This window comes from Capricornis sumatraensis, chromosome 5 (assembly GCF_032405125.1).
Source record: "Capricornis sumatraensis isolate serow.1 chromosome 5, serow.2, whole genome shotgun sequence".
NCBI lineage: Eukaryota > Metazoa > Chordata > Mammalia > Artiodactyla > Bovidae > Capricornis > Capricornis sumatraensis.
In genome coordinates, this window is record NC_091073.1 from 96,083,879 (window position 1) to 96,100,942 (window position 17,064).

General features: G+C 41.7%; 1 protein-coding gene across 2 annotated transcripts in view; it reads right to left on the reverse strand.

Annotated features, from left to right (window-relative positions):
* GRM8 (glutamate metabotropic receptor 8) overlaps window positions 1–17,064 on the reverse strand; it is an 860,517-nt gene that overhangs the window by 702,291 nt on the left and 141,162 nt on the right. The window lies entirely within an intron of this gene.

The following is a 17,064-nucleotide window of genomic DNA, read 5'->3' on the forward strand; positions in this document are numbered from 1 at the left end:
ACATGGCTACCATCAATGAGCCTGAAGCCCCCGGCTTCATTCCTCCGGTCGCCAACTCGCTCAGCTGAGAGACACAGGACAGAAGGCAGAGCTTTTTCAAAGCAGAGAACACTTAACAGAAGTCTTTCCTTGTCCTTGAAACTGCTTTGCTTGTTATCATTTAGACGGAGGCCAAAACTATTTTTGACAAATATTATGATTCATGGCTACATTTAAATCTTATTCTTCAGGGAAATTTTAGCTACAATTTAACATATGTTGATAGAACTCTATCCTGCCCCAGGCACTGATGAATAAGACCAGGTTGCTGCTACCCTGAGAAGGTCATGGTCTAGATGGGAGGCGGAGAGGTCGACAGACGGACAGCACACGATATGCACAGCGCTTCTCCTGTCTGGCAGCCTTTCCTCCTCGTTCTAGAAGGGCACCTCAATTTAGCCTTGAGGAATGATGCTTCCCTGTGGCTTTGACCATGTGTTTCAAGCGGGGCTCTCCCCACCTTCCTCTCTCCAGCTCCAAATGGACATGGGACCCACGCCTGGCCACTGTGAAAAGTGTCTTCCTTAGGCCATAGTGGTTGCTTGAGTGATGGACTGAAACCGAATAGGGCGGGGGTCTCTGCTGGAACCAATGGGAAAGAAGCAGACCCTTCCCACTACGGTTGCCAGAGTAGGTTGACAGTATTCCCCCAGAAGAAATAACTGTCTGGAACTCAGAATGTTATCTAGTTTGGAATAAGGGTCTTTGCAGATTTAACAAAGGGAAGGAACTCAAAATGAGATCAACCTGGATGAGAGTGGACCCTAAGCCCAATGACAAGCATCCTTATAAGAGACGGAAAAAGAGACGACTCAAACACAGAGAGAGAGAAAGGTGGTGTGACCACAGACACAGGGATCCGAGTTAGGCAGCCACCAACCGAGGAATGCCAGGAATTGCTGGCAGTCACCAAAATCCATGAGAGTGGCGTGGGGCAGACCATCCCTCAGAATCTCCAAAAGGAGCAAACACTGCTAATACCTGGATTTCAGATCTGGCCCCAGAGCAGTGGGAGAGAGAATACATTTCTGCTGTTCTAAGTCACACAGTGTGGTGATTTGCTAAGGCAGCTCTAGGAAAGGAATACAGCTGCTAAGCTGGCAGTCCACAAGCACACAGCTGCTGGTGACCCTCCTCCCGCCATGTGGAAGAAACCTGAGGATAAAGCCAACTTGCAAGAAAGCAGAAGCCAGAGCTGAAACCAGACGCATTCCTGTCAGTTCACTTTAAAATGTGGAGCTAAACCGACCTGAGGTCAGAGTCACTCTGAGACTGCGAACCCCCGCCAATTTTCTTGTTGGCTTGAGTCTTGACTGAAACCATGAAATAAATGTTTTAGTAAAAATGTTAATAAACGTAAATATCAACAAAAGAGAGTTGGGAGGCCAGAAGCAGCAAGTCCTGTGCCCCATGAGGAGAGCAGAGCGCAACAGGAAGAAGAAAGATTCCTCTCCTGGCTAAGACTCAGCCAATGAAAAGGCATGGACTCTCTTTACTAGAGGCCTCTTCCTTTTCTCCTCTGTAAGAGTGTGCTTCTTCCCTTGCCCTGCAGGGACCTGCCTATAGCTTGCCATGGTTGCAGACCCCAAACTGTAATTCTCTGTTGATTCCAAATAAGCCTGTCTTGGCTGGAAGAATATGTAATTGCTTCAGGTCAACTACTTTCTTCACTAACGGTGTATGTATACAGAGGGTTGCAAGTGCAGAAAAGAGCTCATCTAATGCCTTCTGGGAATCTAGGAAGGTTTCACTAAGGAAATATCATCAATGCTGGGTTTTAAAGAATGAAAATAGCTCCAGGCAGACATGTGGGATGCAGCATTTCCAGAAAATGGAAGAGGATCCACGCAGGTGCATTAGAAAATGCTCAGATCATAAGTACAGCACAAAACACACTGAGTGTGGGGAGAGTGAAGGAGAGTCAAGACACCAGACTGTTGAGAGAGCATGGTCTCTGTCCTCCCTGCAGCTCCCTAGGACAAGGATGGGAAACGACGAAAGAAACCAAACTCTGCAAACTTCAAAGAGAAATAGCAAGAGGTAGTAAAAAGAATACAAATTTTGGAATCGGAGAACTCTGGGTTTGTATCCCATGCTACCACTTACTAATGAATTAGGTTATCTTGGACTGCTATGTACCTTTTTTGAGCCTTGGTTTTCCCATCTGTAAGAGAGGTATTATAATACATGCCTCATAGCCTAGTGAAAATTCAGTTATACTGTACCTGTAAAGTAAGCACTAATAGTTCCCTCCCCTTTCAAGAAATTATCAAAGGACAAACTTGGACATGGGGACAATAAGACAGAGAGAAGGAGAGAGACTTTGGTAGCAAATATGCACATTAACAGAATATAGTGCATTTATAAATTTACAAATCAAAAGTAATTAGGTCAAGTCATAATTTTACATGCTTTAATGAAAGCCACACTAAACCTAATTTTTAGAGACCAGTGTCAAATCACCCATTTCTATGACCCTTGGCTATGTGGACCAGAAGTGTTTCCAAAATAATCCTTATATTATGAAAGCACAAAAATGTTCAGAAAGCTGCATGATTAATGAGACTTAAAATGAATCAGTAACACAAGAGTATGGAGGCAACAAGAAATGTGAGTTAAGAGGGAAATATTTAGAACAATTAACAAGAAAACTTCAGGTCCTTCTAGCATACCATAAGAACAGCAATAAAGATCTCTAATGGATTATGTGGGTTTTTTTTAAGTAACAACAACATGGGGGACACAACTTTTTAGCTCTTTTTCACTGAAGCATTAGTTGGAATAAAATTTTGCCAGGAAATAATTCACTTGGTCTCCCACCCCTGAATCACTCTTTTAAGGGAATCATATAGTCATCTGGGACACATCCATTCCAAACGAAGGGCAATCTAAGACACATTCTGCTGTTGACCAACAAGTTTTCAATGGCTTAGATCCCTGTAGCATTGTCATCTCATTTCGCAAGCCTGGGACTTCAATCCTACCAGTACCGATACCAATTCACACACTTCCCTCCCTTTACCCCATCCTAGTCCAAGTCAATCCCAATAGATTCTAACTCGTGTTCTGGTTCAAGCCTGACCCTATAATCTTATTTTTGCAGATAATCCCCTTAAAATCTAAATTGTACTATGCCACTCTCTAAATCCTTCAAAAACTTTCCATTGCTTGAGAATAAAATCCACATTTGTGCCCCCTGCATCTGTGGTTGCTTGCAAACATCTGTACCTGGTGAGCTTCCCAAGTCAGACCTATCCCTCTCTGTGCCCAAGAAGACACCCTTCTACTTCATATACGTATCCCTTCCCCCAGCATGCCTTGGACACCTCAGTTGAATGCTGGCATCTCCAAGACACCTAAGGAATCAGCTTGTCAATGTGACACATAAAGACTCTCTCTCATTATTTTCATGGACTCTCAGTTGGAGACATCTCACACTGTAGGCTTGTGGGAGACCTGGGTTCAATCCCATGGAGAAGGAAATGGCAACCCACTCCAGTATTCTTGCCTGGGAAATCCCATGGACAGAGGAGCCTGGTGGGGTACAGTCCATGGGGTTGCAAAGAGTTGGCCACGACTGGAGTGACTAAACACAGCACAGAGATAGGAGACTAAAAGAACATGTGAAGATGTTAAGATGGTAAGATGTAAGCTGTGAAGATGGTAAGCTTGACTAGAAAGCCTACAAGGGCAGAAATCAGATGGGACTCACCCAGCGCCATGCTCTAACCTCCGAGAATGGGGTCCCAGCGTATGGTAGGTGCGCAAATATTTCTCTTTATTTATTCATTTATATATTTTTGGCTGTGCTGGGTCTTTTTTGCTGCACTCGGGATTTCTCCAGTTGCAAAGAGTGGGGGCTGCTCTCTAGTAGCGGCTTCTCGTGGTGGCAGCTTCTCTTGTTGCAGAGCATGGGCTCTAGGGCTTTCAGGTTTCAGTGGCTGCAAAGCTTAGTTGCAACCACTTAGGGCTTAGTTGCCCTGTGGCACGTGGGATTTTCCCAGAGCATGGATCAAACCCGTGCCCCCTGCACTGGTAGGCAAATTTGTAACCACTGGACCACCAGGCAAGCCCAAGGTGCTCAAATACTTCTTGAATGAAGTGTCTCATCAGCGCCCATGAATATTTCCATCCATCCTAGGACCCCCCTGGCATCATGGCAAGCCCACTCTGAAGGAAAGCACCTGGAGAAGGAAATGGCAACCCACTCCAGTATTCTTGCCTGGGAAATCCCATGGACAGAGGAGCCTGGTGGGCTACAGTCCATGGGGTTGCAAAGAGTCGGACACGACTGGAGTGACTAAGCACAGCACAAAGATAGGAGACTCCACAATGTCTGTGCCCAGTTGCTCAGTCGTGTCCGACTCTTGTGACTCCATGGACTGTAGCTCACTAGGCTCCTCTGTCCATGAGATTTTCCAGACAGGAATACTGGAGTAGGGCACCATTTTCTCCTCCAGGGAATCTCCCCCACCCAGGTATCAAACATGCATCTCTTGCGTATTCTGCATTGGCAGGCAGATTCTTTACCACTGAGCCACCTGGAAAACCTTCCATGATACTCAACATGAAAGGTGAACAATATACCTGGCACTTCCTTCTTTTCCTTCATAGCCCATTATGCAGGTGCCAGCACTGATTCATGACGTAAATGTGGCCCTGGAGTCACGTGACCCTGAGTGCCACTGCTTCAGAAGTATGTCTGAGCCACTACAAGAGGCATTTTTTTTCCTCACTAGTGGAACTGCCAGGAGATATGTTTAAATCATCACTTAAAATTCCTTTCCCGACCAAACCTCTTCCCAGAGCTGTTAACAAGAAACAAAATGTGCTGACTTGAGTTTCACTTTGCTTTCTTTCTCCAGCCTTCCCCTTGTGGGGTCCCCGATGAATCATGAAATCACTCTGACCAGGTAACACTGAAAGAGGCAAAGAAAGAAGCCTGGCATATGTCAAGCATGCATCTGTTGGAGAAGAAAGACCGAGCGGCCCAGTTTTGCCAAGGGATGTGACCCTTGAAATAATTGGCACCTTTTTTCAATAAACTATTCATCTTATACCCTCCCGATTGCTCTATTCTTGAACCATTTATTTTCAAGAAAACCATAATTATTGCCTCACAGATACGTCATGAAGGAAACTGTGAAAACACTCCTCATTCTCAGGCCAGCTCTTTCAGGACCTACAAAAAAGTCACATAAATGGATTCTGACGTTGCTTCATTTCTGTGGAAAGATGTTTTATATTATGTTTTTCTAGCAACACAGTAAAGTGCGGATGGCACCTTAAAGCTCTCATCTAGGGCTGGAGTTTCCAAACAGAAGAGCTTGAACAGGAAAACTACTTTGGAAAGGGAAAGAAAAGAATGGAATTTCTTTGGGGCTAAGAACAGGGGGAGGGGGAAGCATTCTCTTGTCATGGCACAGGCATCAGTTATAACCTCTACAAGCAGAGCCCAGCTGGCAAGTTCAAGGGGAAATGGGGCTGGCTAATCTGGTTACAGAAGCTGATCCCTCAGGAAAAACTGGGTAGTCCACAACCCAAAATCCATCTAAAGGACTGGGACAAATGTGGGTTCAGTTCGGACAGAACTCCATAAATTAGGACTCAATCCAGTAGTTACTGTCTGTGTTACAGCTGAATTGTGACCCCCGCCATGTCCAAATTCACACACTGAAGTCCTAACCCCCTGTATTCCAGAATGTGACCTTATTTTCACTAGAGATATATTTAATCAAGGGTCTTTACAAATATGATTAGTAAAGATGTTGCTGCTGCTGTTGTTTAGTTGCTAAGTCATGTACAACTCTTTACAACCCCATGGACTGTAGCCTGCCCAGCTCCTCTGTCCATGGGATTTCCCAAGTAAGAATACTGGAGTAGGTTGTCATTTCCTTCTCCAGGGAATCTTCCCAACCCAGCGATCAAACTCATGTCTCCTGCATTGGCAAGAGGATTCTTCACCAATGAGCCACAAGGGCAGCTCTAATGAAGATGAGGTCATACTAATAATATGAGGTCTATTGAATTAGGGTTCTCACACCTTGATCCTGGACTTCTAGCCTCCAGAACCATCAGACAATAGGTTTATGTGGGACTTCCCTGGAGGGCCAGTGTTTAGGACTCCATGCTTTCACTGCAGAGGCCCTGGGTTTGATCCCTGATCAGGGAACTAAGATCCCACAAGTCATGCAACCAGCAGCAGCTCCCCCCCAAAAAAAAATAGATTTATGCCATTTAAGCCACGGATTTACTGTACTTTGTTATGGCAGCCCTAGGAAACTCATACAGCTGGCAAGAAAAGTTAGGTACCAGGAAAAAAATAACTCTAAACAGGGACTATTCTGTTGGTAGGGAGATTCTAATCCTTCTTAAGCATTTCAATGAGAATCTCTGCAAGAGACACTCAAACCAAGCTCTGAAGCAGAACTCCTTTAATCTAGGGATACGACACTGAAAGGACATGAGAAATAGAAAGACCACAAGCTAGACAGGGTCAGGACCCCCACACACCCTAGGAACCCAACAGACAGGATTCTGTGCAATGGCTTCACGCAGTCAGCCCTCAACAACTGCATGAGTCACGCAGAGGACCAGTCACCTCCACCCAGTCAGGTGAAAGAGTTGACAAGGGATAGGCAGTGTGTTATGGTTCAACCTCAGAGGCCAGCATCTGAGGCAGAGCCCCATTCCTAGGGATGCAGAGGGTGAGTCAAGGTGGGACAGCACTGTGAGTGTGCAGGGACCTACCACCAGGCACAGGGTCCACCATGGTAAAGTCATTCCGAAGCCCAGAAACTTGCAAGCTGAGGTCGGGGCAAGCTGTTGGCCCTGTTTTAAGCCTCAGGGACTGAACAAAACTGAAACTGCTGCCAAGGCCATGGATGATGCTGGGTGGCAGTAACCAGGGAGAACAGAGGCTGAAGCTGAAGAGCAAGTCAGACACTGGTCGTCTGTGAAGAGACACACCTGAGTACCACCGACAGATCAAGGAATAAGACTTGTCCAAAACAAGCAGAGCATTGCAAAGCAAATATACTCTGATAAAGAGAAAGACTTGTCAAAAACTATACATATTTTTATATACATTGAGCATCTCGCAAATATATATGTTACAAAGTTGGCATCATATTCTACACACATTTTTGGTGCTGTCTCTTTTTCTCAGGAAACTGTGTTGACCTTACCTAAATTTACTTCACTCACATCACACAGTGTACTCCCTTTGAGTCTGGGGGTCCATAAACTGTCACCCTCCGCAGCCTTATGGCAGGTCTTTTCATTACATGCACTGCAGGATACCCTCTCTTGGGCACTGTGTTCTTGGACAGTGACTCTAGTTGATGCCTCTATGAAGGCAATGCTCACATTTATTTATAATTGTTTGTTTACATCTCAGTTTCCTCTGATACACAGTAACCAGCTAGGACGCAGAGGCCATGATTCATCTCTGGATCCTGAAAGTCTAGAACAAGTATGCCCTGATCCACAATGAGCACACAATGAATGCTGGCTGAGTCAGCTAATGCACAGAACGTTCAAAAGGAAGAAGAGAAAGCGTATTTGGTGAGCCAACACTGATTGGCATTTAATCAATTCATGCATTCAACCAGGTGCCAACACTATTCTATGTAGGATATTAGTCATGCTAAGAAAAAATAATAATTGGATTATCATCATTAATAATAATTGGATTGGTGTCTGCCAGAAGGTGCAAAGGAAGTTTTAGGAATGAGGGGTACTGGCTGCTTTGATTTGAGCTCTGATGGAGGCCTCACTTTGCCTGCTTATTTGTCCACTGAGCAAATTTGGCACAGACTCAGGGCAATATGATGACCCCTAGATCACACATCAGTGAAAATGGGCTCCTAACACAAGTTGGCAGCTGTAGACCACTTAACATGAGCCACACATTGTTCTGTATGACTTCAATCCTTATACAATTTGTTACCCCCATTGTACAGATGAGAAAACTGGGGCACAGCAAGAGTAACTTACCCAAGATTTTGCAGCTAGACTCTGACAGATCTGAAAGTCAAATCCAGCTGATAAGAAGCTCTAACCCACTTCCCAGCACTGTTTGGACTGAGGGATTAAGGGTGGGTTCACCCTACAGATGACAGGCTTTGGTACTTTCCAGTAAAAAAAAAAAAAAAAGATTTCTGAGTGGTTCAACAGTAGGGAAGACCCAAATGTTCCCATAGAGACTGCATGTTAGCGAGGAAAATGCACAGCCATTGTTGGGGCCATCTCCACCCTTCGTTTTCCAGAGCGCAAGCAAGCCTGACCACAAGGATCACAGCACCTGCACTGCCCTGAGGCTGGCGACAGTGCTATTCGACAGAAATTCATGAAGCATGTGGCATATGCTAGGTAGTCTGCTGGGGATTAGGATGGAAGAGGATTCTTCCATTGAGAAAAACACATTCTGGTGAGACAGGTATACAGGGAAATTGGCATTACAATCAGAATGGCAAGTGGTTCCACACAGTTAAGTTCATGAGAACATATCGCTAAGGATGCGGCAAGCTTGTCTTGATATCGAACTTGATATCTTGATATCTTAACTTCCCTGGTGGCTCAGACGGTAAAGTGTCTGCCTACAATGTGGGAGGCCTGGGTTCAATCCCTGGATTGGGATCCCCTGGAGAAGGAAATGGCAACCCACTCCAGTAACCTTGCCTGGAAAATCTCATGGACAGAGCAGCCTGGTAGGCTACAGTCCATGGGGTCACAAAGAGTCCGACACGATTGAGTGACTTCACTTTCACTTTTCTTTCTTTTGATATCTGAACACTGTCCTACTGGAGTAAGCAGACTCAAGCAAACACCACTGTTGGCGATATGATAAGCAATATGCAATGGCCAGGGGCGACAAGAATAAGACAGGAGGACTAGCAACAATGAGAGTAGGTAGTCAGAAGCCATTCAGAATCCCCTCTCTCATCTTTCAGGCAGAATATGATTAAGTTTGAAAGTAATTAATGAATCAAGCAAAGCCTTCTGGTTGCTTGAGAAGCAGGCAGTACAACCACCACCTTCACAATCATCTACAGCTTTGCCACACATTCTGGAAAAAAACCCTGTATTACCTCAACTCCTTTCACTAGCAATACCTGATATCAAATAGCACTTTCAAGTTTATGAAGAACATTCTATCACATAATGATCACTGAGCAGACGCCTTATCTATTTTACAGAGAAGGAAATGAACCTTCAGACAAAATCTCTTAATTGAAGAAGGGGAATTTAAACACATTTGTGATTCCAAGGTGGGTTTCACTGCATCAAACTGCCATTGTTTACTAAATACTTAACTATAGTGTTAGAATCATAGGTTTAAAAGCATCTATTGGATGCTATTTGCCATTTCACATTAATAGCAGCTGTTGCTACTTAGCCATTGCTAAGCCCTAAATATTAAGCAAGGCCAGAGTGAAGAACAGCTTTGAAATGATGCTCTATTTGATCAAGTTCTGCAGTAATTGTCAAAATCATATACATTTTCTTTGGATCCCGGTAAAGCTTCTGCGGGATCGCTGCACCTGCAGTTCCAATTTGCAATTTCCTCAGCCCTCGTTTGAAGTTATTCTTGCCAATTACCTGGTGTTAATATTAATTAAATATGATTTGCAACTTGAAATGTGGTGTTATCAATGGAACTCAGCTGTAGGAATATAAAGCAAAAGTTTCAATTGAATTAAAACGTTTCCTTTCATTCATAGTATTTTACAACATTAATACTTTTGTCAAATTGATTTTTGCCTGCTGGAAGTCATTTTTCCAAAGCAATGAACATCTGAGGGAAAAGGCTGCTCTCTGTATTTTTTTTCCTTTGTCATTGAAAATACTTTGTTTTAATCTCAATGCAAATCCATTGCAGTTAATAGAAACTTGATTCTTGTTTATAGCCCAGGAGGAAAAAAATGCTTCCTTTTAAAACTGTACTGAGATAGCTTAACAATATGATCAGTGGGCACTTTTTCATTGGAGAGTTGGAATGAAATTTACTTTATTTCTTGATCCACACTGAAAATAAATTACTATCAAGTGTTTTGGCAAGTGTCAGTCATTTTACATACATAAAAAATGAATTAATTAAACTGATTTATTGCATGAACATTTTGAACAAATTTTGCCAATCCAATGACCTCTGTGGTCCCTTCCAAGTCTGAGATTTTAAGATTCGGAACACATGTCAGACAATAGTCAGAAGCTTCCAACATTTGCAAATTGGGAGGGGAAAAAAGTCATGTACAGTAGAAGATTTGACAGAATCAGGTCTATTCTGCCCCGTAATGTGTGTGACGACAACTTGCAGGCCTGTCATCTTCAATAAGCCATTCATAAACACGATGGCTGATTAAAGGACATGTGTTGCCATACTGTGCAAATTCACAGTGATAAGATACAGTGCTTTCACACATTCCTTTTATCTTCAAAGATAAAGCTTTAGCTTCCTTGCCCCTTTATAATGATCATGGAAGCATTAACATTTATTATCCTGTCTTCTTTTTTAAATAATATAATAAGCTAAGACAAAGAGGGGAAACAACCTGTCTAAAGCCTCAAGTCATTTATTGAGTCACAAACTACAAGTTCCAGAGCTTATGACAGAAAAGCATAGGCATGTATTATTCACCTCCTTATTACAATATCAGTGAAAACATCATATCAAATCATTAAATCAAGACAGACATAGAGGACTGTGGTCCTAAGAACTGAGGGTGTGTAAAATAGGTGATGGAAAAGTCCTAACAACCAGTAGCAACTAAGCTATTCCTTTCCCTCAAGCCAAAAAAGACCAAAGGGAAAAATAAAAATCAGTTAGGCCAGAAGGACTCTCAGATGTCCATAATTACCCAGGTGTTACTGAAAAGAACAATAGCTTGGAATTACACAAAGCAGGGGGGCTGAACAACTGGTACCCCCACTGTATAGGGAGTGGTCAATGATTTGACCAGGGAACTTCTGACTGCTTAGAATCCTGGGAAAGCCAGACACAAAGATCCCACCCAGTCTAGAACCCTGAGTTATCCATCAGGTCACCTCATGTACCCAACTAGTCAAGACTGAGACAGTAAAACTCTGCAGCACTTCAAAAGGAACTTTTGAGCATATTCTATTATGGTCTTCTCCATTACCCAATTCTGTCTGCTTAGAAACCCCCTCGTCTTTATTGCTTACTGTTTGTCCTCCTGGTTTATCTCCCATCTCTATCATGGAAATTTTCTCCCTAAGTACACCCTTCTTCATACTATCTCCCCTGTCATGGGTATTAAATTGTGTCTCCCAGAAAGATACACCCAATATCTCAGAATGTGACCTTATAAGGAAATAGGTTATTGCAGATATAATTAGGTCTGTCTAGATTGAAGCGACTTAGCAGCAGTAGCAGTCAAGGCTATGGTTTTTCCAGTGGTCATGTACGGATGTGAGAGTTGGACTGTGAAGAAAGCTGTGTGCCAAAGAATTGATGCTTTTGAACTGTGGTGTTGGAGAAGACTCTTGAGAGTCCCTTGGACTGCAAGGAGATCCAACCAGTCCATTCTGAAGGAGATCAGCCCTGGGATTCCTTTGGAGGGAATGATGTTGAAGCTGAAACTCCAGTATTTTGGCCACCTCATGCAAAGAGTTGACTCATTGGAAAAGACTCTGATGCTGGGAGAGATTGGGGGCAGGAGGAGAAGGGGACGACAGAGGATGAGATGGCTGAATGGCATCACAGACTCGATGGACATGAGTCTGAGTGAACTCCAGGAGTTTGTGATGGACAGAGAGGCCTGGCGTGCTGCGATTCATGGGGTCGCAAAGAGTCAGACATAACTGAGTGACTGAACTGAACTGAACTGAAGGAAATAGGGTTATTGCAGATATAATTAGTTAAGGTCATACTGGAGTAGGGTGGGGCCTTTAATCCAACATGACTGGCATCTTTATAAGGGGAGAAGACAGGGACAGAAACAAGAAGGGAAAAGACAGCAATGTGATGATGGATGCAAAGACTAAATTGATGGATGAATCCAATAAACACCACTGCATGCATGCTTGGTCATGTCCAAACCTTTGCCACCCATAGACTGTGGCCCACCAGGTTCCTCTGGTGATCAATGAACACCACTGATTACCAGCAAATTCCAAGGTGTAGCTCTGCCAACACCTTGATTTCAGATTTCTAGCCTCCAGAATTGTGAGACAGTTAAGTTTCTGTTGTTTTTAGCCACTCAGTTGGTGATGGCAGCCTTAATACACTCCCTGTCAAGGACAATCCTTGATCCTCTGTCACAATGCCACATAATTTCAGCTGTGCCCTCTGGCAAGGTTCCTGTTCTCTTATGAAAATCTGCTCAATAGCCTTGATTTTTTCATCAAGAACTCCTACCATCTCTCATCATGGAAAACTTCAAAGAAGACTTAGAGCCCTCCCATAGCCACAAATCCCATCAAGAGAACACTCTGCCCTATTCTTGGCTTTCCATTGCTAAGTCTAGGCCACTATTGCCACATCTTCATTTTTTTTCATTTATACTAATTTTATTTTCCTCAACTTGATTGAGATATAATTGACAAACAAAAATTGTATACATTTAAGGCGTACAACTCAATGTTTTGATAAAAGTATACACTGTAGAATGATTACCATAATCAAGTTAATTGACATTTCCATTACCTCACATAGCTGTGTGCGTGTGTGTGTTGTGAGAACACTTGAGGTCAATTCTCAGTAAATTTCAAGTAAACAACACAGTATCATCAGCTATAGTTACCATTCTGTACATTAGATCTTCAGAATTTATCAGTCCTGTTTAACTGCAAGTTTATTCTCTTTGGCCAATACCTTCCATTCTCCTTACCCCTCCCCCCACTAGCCTCTAGTAACACACTCTGTTTTCATGAGTCTGACTTTTTAGAATCCTACATATAAGTGAGAGCATGCAGGATTTGTCTTTCTGTGTCTGGCTTTTTTTCACTTAGTACAATGCCCTCCAGATTACCCAGGTTGTCACAAGTGGTAGGATTTCCTTCTTTACTAAGGCTAAATAATATCCCATTATATAGATAGATAGATAGATAGATAGATAGATAGATAGATAGATACATGAATATAGATATACTTTGCCCATTCATCCATCAATGGACATTTAGTTTGTTTCCATATCTTGGCTATTGAAAATAATGCTACAATGAACACAAGATGCAGATACTTCTTCAAAATATTGATTTCATTTTCTTTGGACAGAAACTTAGAGGTAGAATCACTGGATCATGTGGTAGTTCTATTTTTAATTTCCAAGGAAGCACCATATTATTTTCCATAATGACTATACCAATTTACATTCATATCAACCATGCACAATGCTTTCCTTTCCTCTACATCCTCAACAATACTCACCATCCCATTCCTTTATGTAAAGCCCACAAGTGTATCCTTTGCCCCCTTTAATTCTCACTCTACATTTCTTACTCTAATTCACACTCTACACCTTAGCAACTATCTTTCTCACCTCGATTATAAATTTTGTGAGAATGAACTTCAGAACTACATCTCAGCTCCTGCTTTGGCTCTCAACCAACGTCCTTGACTGTGTTCTTCTCCACAAAGGTATGTACCAGCACTTACAGTTTATTGAGTTCCTAATCAAACCATGCTTCCCATTCCAAACCAGCCCTTCCACTTTACTTTCTCTTTTGTATTCATGGTACTTGCATTTTCCAATTAACCAAAATTTCAAGTTTAATTTTGTTTTACCTCCAAGCTCTGTGTGCTGTGCTTAGTCACTCAGTCGTGTCTGACTCTTTGCAACCCCATGGACTGTAGCCCACCAGGTTCCTCTGTCCGTGGGGATTCTCCAGCAAGAATACTGGAGTGGGTTGCCCCTCGCCAGGGAATCTTCCCAACCCAGGCTCCCCCGCCCACATCGCAGGTGGATTCTTTACATCGAAGCCAGCAGGGAAGCCCAAGAATACTTCAGTGGGTAGCCTATCCATTCTCCAGGGAATCTTCCCATTCCAGGAATCAAATCAGGGTGTCCTGCATTGCAGGCGGATTCTTTACCAGCTGAGATATCAGGGAAGCCTCACCTTCGAGCTCTACTTCCAATCAATTGCTAAGTTCCAGAGACTTTAGCTCACAAGTGTCTCTCAAGTCTGTCCCCTCATCCATTTCTATTATCACTGCCCTCTATGAGGCTAAGATTGATATTGCAAAAGTCTTTCAACTGGTCTCCCCATCTTCTACTTCTTATTAGCAAAATCTTAAATATGTATTCTGATGGATTCCTCTCTATTCAGTGGTTTCCTCCACTGTCTAGAAAATGAAAGATAAAATTACTACACTATGCGGTACAATAGTCATCTACGTGCCATGTCAAGTCTTCCAGTTTGTCTTCCATACCTGACTACACAAACTGTGACCCAGTCAAATTGTGATGTTTGTTGATCCCAATTTTTTATTTTTATTTTTTTTGCCTTCTCCAGTAAAAACGTTATAGTCAGGATGCTTGGGGCTGAGACTATAACAACTAGAATATCAAGGGACTATTTGTCTTATTGTCTCAGATAACTCCTGCCCTCTCTCTGAGAAGGATCCTGACTACAGAAGAGACATCACTGACATCTGTGTTCAAGACCATCATTCATTCATAAACTTTGTTCTCCAAGACTCACTAAGGATGCTTCCTCACGTCTCGGATTTTGTCAAAACGACAAACGTTATAATCAAACCATACAAGCAATGTATCACTAAACAGATTTTCATTTCACTATCAATCCATTATGCTCTGTCAGAATTAATCAGAGACAAAACATAGGAAGTCCCAGTCTACACTGAAATTTCATAGCAATTAACGTTGCTGAAGGGAGAAATTCTTAACAGAGTACAGGAAACTTTACAAGAGTTAGGAAAATATACAATTTTATTAATAGGCAGACACTCCAAAAAATGAATGCGTATGTCTCCTTCTCAGTCAAGAGACTAAGATCTTTAAAAACACTGGTAACACAGTGACAGAGATGCCATCAATGTTGTAGTAAGAGGAGCAAATGTTACAGAACTAATGAATTTTCATTAGAGTCATCAGATCACTTCAGAATGGGTTAAGTTGCTACCATTTGTCATTCCCATTAATCTCATTGTCATGTAAAAGGTTTAATTTTCAGCTATTTTTGTTCTAGATAAAATCTTTGTCATTAAAATGAGGGATGATTTTGATATTTAATATATTCCATGGCATACTCTAGTGTGGCACTAATTTGGCCTTTTCAGTATTCTGCATATTAATTGACAATACAGCCCTCCTCCATTCCCCAGATAAGTGAGAACTGAAATAGAATGGACAGCCAATCAAGTCACAGAATGCTGAAAGGATCAACAGAAAAGAAATGTTGCTCTAATCAGGAGCATACACGAGGCACTAAAATTATTTTCTCCCATACTAATGACTAAGATAGAGACAGTAATAATGAATGGTACCACCTGAATCCTTTAAAGTGACAGTTACCAAAGTATAGCAATGTTCCCTAAAAGAGAGAACTAAGTATTTCTTTTTTTTTTCCTTCTGGTAAGAAGAATAAAACTGCACTCTCACTTTTAACTTTTAAAACAATGCATTTTATTAGAGTCTGCAACAATGTCCTGTCTTAAATTTTTCATAGTAATCTGTCGCATGCACACAAAATGTGTCCTCTAGTTGAGAGTGTACAGATCACTGCAGAAAACCTCTCATTTCAATACATATTCTATTAGTTGCCTTCTTTTGTTAAGTTATCACTTTGGTGAGAACTAACATCAGCTGCTTAAATAATGCATTCAACCTGCTTTCAGAAGCTACTGTTTTCATTTGAGTGGGCATTTCTCCTAAGGATGAATGTGAGACTCTTTTCCAAGAAGGTAATATAATTTACCATCATTTAAAGTTCAGTTGAATGTTTTGAATCATTTTTATAGCAATAGTGATATAATTTAAAATTCAAAAGAGCAAAGATTATGCCAGAATGGATATTTATAACAAACAATGAATAGCTGTCCCTTAAATAAATTAAGCCAATCTATCCAACAAGACCAGGTCTTTTCTACATTTTCTGCAGCAGCACAGTACTGGAACAAATATTAAACACACTAAATATTGTGCATCATAAGTTTCCATGCTTATTACATGCAGTGTAACAGATCCTAGGCATCTCCATATCTTTTAAGAGAAAACCTTATTCCAGTAAATTTAGATGCTTGGCCTGCCCAAATCATTCCCATGGTCTTTTCCTGCATTAAAGCTTCAAAGAAAAACATTAAGTTATCAAAGTTCAAAATTACCCCAAAACAGCTAAAGGATACTTTAAATTTTTGGCAAAACATTGCTATTACAGAAAGCAATGCAATAGAAAAATATGCAAATTTTATTCAGTAATTCTTAGTAAGAACAATAGCATTTGTTAAGTAACTGGTAACATATCTCCTTTCACCCGAAAAGTTATGTTCGTTGCCCAATCAGCAATAAGGCTTATGCCCTGAGGTGTTTTGTCTTCTGGTTCTTCCACACTGTGCAGTAGATTTACAGCCTCATGGATAAATACACACAGAGTAAAATGCCTACGGAGATTTGAATGAGAAAGTTGAAAAAACCCAGGACAGAGTTCACAAGCACCCTGTTCTAAACAGGTTTCCACATCTTGCCCTTAATCCCACTCACTGCAAGCTTCAGAGTTTGAAGTAAGAATCAAAATTCATAAAGTCAAAAATGACAATAAGAATATCACTCAAGTATAGCCTTGGGGGCTACTTCAGTATTGTTTTAAGATGATTACCAGTCTTAATCCCTTTAGTGTTGGATGTTAAATTCTACTGCCTTTTTAAAAATATTTAATGACTTGCTAATATAAGCTTCCATCTAGAACAATCAAATAGTATGTCATTTATTCAAATATACAGTGGCTCTAATGTGCCAGCAAACTCCCACGTCAAAACAGACAACTTTGAAAAAATGTTTGCCTGAGTCAGGAGCTCTACTTCCCAAATTAGCACAAGAGTGT